We start from the raw sequence: 6,000 nt of genomic DNA, 5'->3' as shown, positions 1-6,000 counted from the left end.
TCAAAAAATAAACAGGTTAAGCATAGACAAGAATGAAGTCATAGACAATAATTAAATTTTCATGAACCTAGCCTTTGAAGAACCAGATAATTTCTACTTTAATTTTTCTGGGTACGATAATAGTACGATAAAGTTACATCGATTCCATTCTTCTGCAGAACGATCTTGATTCTCTTGTCAAATGGTCGGAACTGAACAACTTACCCTTCAGTATTCAGAAATGCAGTGTCGTTACATTTACAAGGTCCAAAGATACATTCCTGTTCCCCTACCACATTAATAAACATGAATTAACACGTAAAAATGAGATTCGAGACCTTGGCGTAATTTTTGAAGCAAATCTCTCTTTCGAATCCCATATATCTGATATTGTCTCCCGTGCCAACAAAATGCTTGGATTTGTTCTTCGTAATTCAAGATCATTTATCAACGGAATCGCAATCCGAAGAACGTATAAAGCACTTGTTCGCAGTATCTTGGAATATAGCTCCATTATTTGGGCCCCTTCTGAGCAAAACCATATTCTCGAAATAGAAAAAGTGCAAAAGAAATTCATGCGTTACCTATATATGAGGGAATATAAGTACTACCCTTTCCTGTATCCATCCTTATTCTTAGCAGGAATGCTCGATCTTAATACATTAGAAGCCCGCCGAAAAATATTTTTAGGAAAACATTTTTTTAAGATAATCTCTGGAACTATACATAATCCACCTATTTTGAAAGAGATTAACTTATATGTCCCAGACAAGTATACTCGTGGAAGGTCCCATACCCTTTTTTATGCTCCAAAAGCGAGAACTTCTGTCTATCAGAACGCCCCAGTCAACAGAGCGACTGAACTGCTCAACGAGTCTGCATTGACCATCGACATTTTTAACGTAACCTACAGGCAGTTTAACAATTATCTTTTGACGTATGTCACAAAGTAGTGAAACTGACCTTTTTATGTGTTTTGCTATACTTTTTGCCTAATTTGTAATCTTCTCCATAATGTATTGGTGAATAACCGTTTTACGGAGAACATGAAAAATAAATAAATAAATTAATCTTTTTCTAACAAAAAAATGCATTAATAAAATTATATTTTGTGCAAAAAAAAAAGAATCGTGGCGCCCTTCTTATCAGGACTAGGAAATTCTTTTTTCTGATAGAGAATACATGTCCAATAATTATCTTTAATTTAATATCCTTATATATATATGTATAAATTAAACCCTTAAACGAAATAAAAAATACTGAGTGTTTCATTTTCCTGTAAAGCAGAGAAATGTCAAAATTCGATGCTGTCGAAAAGCTCATCTTCATATATCATATTAAGTAATTTAAAAACGGGTTGTTTCGGAGAATTTTCATAACTCTTCAAATTTTAAAGTTAATTTTCATGTTCTGTGCTAGATTTTTTCAATTTCTGTTACTATTTCAGTTTTGTCAAGCTACTAGCCCATAAATATATAAAAACAGAATTTGTATTAGACTTTCACAGAACCTTAAAATGAACCTTGAAATTTGATCAATTGTTCAAATTCTCTATCATAATCCTTCCCTATAATTGATTTCAAATATAATTCTTTATTGATTTCAAATTTCAAGTAATCTTAAATTATTTTTAAGACAGATTGATTGTTCATCTTGGAACAAGATTCTACCTAACTTGCGCTGTCCTGAGAAAATGAGAAGTAAAGAAGGATACTTAAAGCTCGTTTTTGCAGGACAGGACTATGTCATATACATTTTTCATATTGTGATGGAATATTTCGACAATTTAAACATTTTTTTTTAAAAATAATATTTTAGGATAATGAATGGGGTAGGCTGCGAATGAGAATTATATATATTTTTGTATATTTACAATAAGGAATGTATATACTACCCAATATAGAAGATACACTCCTACACTCTCCTTACCCATCTTTATCTCGCTATCCCCCCTCCTCCTGTACTTGATGCTCACTTTTGTACATTATTCTATCAATTTAATATCGTACATGTCATTCATAATACACTACTCTTCAGTTATACTCATATATTATAACCAAATTGTACCCAACTATTACTCTACTAAATTACAATGTTAAATATTATATACCAAAACTGTAGAGGATTACGAACTAAAACTGAGATTTTTCACAATAATATTCTTTTGAATGACGATTGCTTCATTTTCGGTATATCTGAGTCTTGGCTTATTGATTCTATTTTAGATCCGGAACTGGCACCAACTGAATTTTACAGTATTTTTAGACGGGATAGGACAAATAACATTACAATTAATAGCATTAGTACCCAATCAGATTCTCGTCGAGGCGGTGGAGTCATGATCATAACTCATAACAATCTTAACGCATACCCTCGCGAAGACTTGGTCTGTAATGCTGAATGCATCTGGGTAACCATTCCCCCGTCTAACTATACTTCAAAACGTACCATCCATGTTTCTTGTCTATACTTACCACAGGGACATGGATATGAAAATGCTCTCAGTTCATTCCTTTGTTTGCTTGCTAACGTCAAAGATCAAAACCCAGATGATATTATTCTCGTAATTGGAGACTTTAATATGCCCACCATAACATGGAAACCAAAAGATAGAAATTCACACTTAACACCTGAAAATTTAAATTCAATTACTTCCTTACTTACTGACACAATCCATTACTCTGAACTGAACCAATACAATTCCATCAAAAATGCCAATAAACGTATACTAGATTTAGTTATCTGTAATGAGGAATGCCTTGTATATCAAGCATACAACCCTCTTGTCAAAGAGGATTTACACCATCCATCGCTCAAAATCATACTACAATTAGACACACTTCCAACTATCAATGCTCCTCCAAAAGAAATTTATCGGTATGATAAAGCTGATTATGATTTAATAAACCAACACCCGTCTAAAACAGACTGGTCTTTCACTCACGATAATGCTGACGTTGACGAAGCAATTTATACTTTTTATGACATTTTAAATAACACCATTAACCAGTTTGTCCCTAAACGTTTCATCAAAAAGAAAAATTTTCCTAACTGGTACTCACCTCCCCTAATCAAAATCATAAATGAGAAACAAAGACTACACAAAAAATGGAAATCAAATAATAATCCAGTAGATTACATAGAGTTTTCTATCAAACGAATACAACAAAAACACTTACAGAAACATTGTTACACCCAATATATAAATTCAGTTGAGTCTAGTATTCCAACTAACAATAAAAATCTCTGGAATTACGCTAAGAACAAAAATAGGACAAATGGCATACCACAAATCATGAACCTAAAAGACGAGTCAGGCACCGGTGCTCATCAAGTATGCCAACTGTTCTGTAAAAACTTCCAATCTACTTACGTAAGCGATGAGGGCACGGATGATCCCAGTAATATAGATAATTCTACCTGCGTTAATATTGATAACCCGAACGGGGACGTACAAATAAACAACTCATTGGTCAATAAATACTTGAATGAATTGGATGTTACAAAGGGTGCGGGCAGTGATGGTATCTCGCCATATTTTATCTCAAAATGTGCCAAAAATCTTGCATTTCCTTTAACTAACTTATTTAACATGTCTTTAAAAAAATGAATATTTCCTACAAAATTCAAAGAAGCCATTATAATCCCCATCCATAAAACTGGTTCAAAAAGTAACATTGCAAACTATCGCCGAATCTCAATACTCACAGTACTTAGTAAACTCTTTGAGCGTATTGTGTACGATCAAATTTATATAACTATTTTTTTTATTTTTTTTTTTTTTATGTGACACCTCACAAGAGTGTCCCTGCCTGTGCAGTGCACAGACAGGGGAACTATGTCACCACCCGGTTGGGTGGCGTTGTGAGGCGGAGTAAGGTAGGGGCTGTAGGAAGGGATTTGTTAATGCGGGCCTTGAAGAGGCTCGGATTATAGGAGGGAGGAAAAACAGATGCCGGTAGCTCGTTCCACATACGAGCCGACTTACATAAAAACGAGTCGTAAAAACGGCCCGTTCTCATGAAGCCAACGTCAACCGTGAACAGGTGTTCAGTTCGTGTCCGTCGAGTTTCGCGCACGTGCACCGGTGCATCAGGAATCAATGCTGCTAGCTCCTTGGAGCAGGCTCCATTGAAATACCTGTAGAACAGACACAGCATGCCTACATTGCGTCTATGCATTAGAGAAGGCAATCGGTCTGTTAACAACGGATTGTCAATCAGACGGATCGCTCTCCTTTGCACAGACTCAAGCAGGTTTATCAAGTATTTTGGGGCACCAGCCCAAAGGTGGCTCCCAAATTCAATAGTTGGGCGGACTTGAGACTTGTACAGGGTCAGCAGCTGGTCACTGTTGAAGAATCTCCTAGCCCTGTACAAGACGCCCAACTTTTTGGAGGCCTGATTTACTCGGGCTTCTATGGATCCCCGATACTTGAGCTGGTCTGATATAGTAACTCCAAGCATTTCAATGGAGTCTTTATTGGGGAGAGTGCTCCCATCAAATTGCACCAGATAGTCATTGATCTCCCTCTTTGCCGAAATCAGACACGCTTGGGTTTTTGAGACGTTGAAACTGACCAAGTTGGCCTTACCCCAGGCACGAATCATCTCTAGATGGTGGTCAATTTTTCGCTTCAAAACTTCCCGAGCTGTTCGGACATCATAGGTGGAAGGGGGCCTGTCAAAAAGATAACCCTCGTGAACGGTGCTGTCATCAGCGTAGCAGTGAATTGGTGCACATTCAACGAGATCGTTGATGTGCAATAAAAACAGCGTCGGAGACAGCACAGATCCTTGTGGCACCCCCGCATTGATTTGGTGCGGTGAGGAAGAAGAGCCGTCAACCACGGTTTGAATTGTTCTTCCCCTCAGAAAGTCCGCAATCCAACTATGCAGGGTTGGGTGGATCCCATACGATGGTAGCTTCCCGATAAGCGCCCGGTGCCAGACTCTGTCAAAGGCTTTGGAGATATCCAACCCAACGGTTTGGGTTTCACCAAAACGTTCCATGTACCGCCCCCAAATATGCGTTACATATCCGAGTAGATCGCCACACGATCGGTTTCGACGAAATCCATATTGCCGATCGCGTAGGATATTGTTATTCTCGAGATATGTGAGCAATTTGTTGTTAACCACCCTTTCTAATACCTTCGAGAGTATGGAAGTGATGGCTATGGGGCGGTAGTTAGAAGGGTCGGAACGGTCCCCCTTTTTTGGGATTGGGTGGACGATTGCCTTTTTCCAAAGATCTGGCACCTTTCCACCTTTGAGAGAGAGCCTAAATAATTTCGCGAGCACTGGAGTCATTTCTGCAGAACACCTCTTGAGGACCAAGGCAGGTATTCCGTCCGGCCCACTGGCTTTGTCGACTTTCAGCTCGTTCAAGACTCGGAGAACCTCTCTGTTCCGGATCTTCGGTTCCTCCATTTGAAAACCGCAGTGCGGAATGGAAGGGGGAGTCTCTCCGTTATCTTGAAGAGTTGAGTTTTCCGCGAAAATTTTGCCTAATAATTCAGCCTTCTCGCGGGCCGAGTTAGCCAGCCGACCATCAGGCTTGGTCAGGGTGGGAAAGTGGTTCTGCAGAAATTTCTTCCGATCGAGCTAGCGAGTGACCAGAAAGCACGGCTACCAGTGGGGCAGTCAGCCAGCTTTTTCGCAATTCTCTGGTCGTGATTGCTCTTAGCTCTATTTAGAACTCTCTTACAATCCCTTGCCCGTTTTCGGTATTCCGAAAGGTTATTCATGGAGCTAATCTTCCGGAGTGCATTAAAAGCCGTATTTTTGAGTCTGACAGCTTCAGCACAGCGATGGTCAAACCATGGTTTTGTGCCCGCTCCAGAGGATTTGACGGAGAAGGGAATGTAGCAATCCATTGCTGATGTGATTACTTCTCCTACCTCGCGTGCACAAATTGATGGGTCCTCGGAGCTAAAGCATACAGTACTCCAAGGAAAGGCGCCGAAGAAAGACCGCATGCCATCCCATTTTGCCATATTGTATTGCCATACCTTCCTCT

This window comes from Hesperophylax consimilis, chromosome 17, assembly GCF_061612785.1.
Source record: "Hesperophylax consimilis isolate HC1 chromosome 17, BYU_Hcon_1.0, whole genome shotgun sequence".
NCBI lineage: Eukaryota > Metazoa > Arthropoda > Insecta > Trichoptera > Limnephilidae > Hesperophylax > Hesperophylax consimilis.
The sequence above is the reverse complement of the archived record's forward strand: the minus strand, read 5'-3'. Positions refer to the sequence as shown.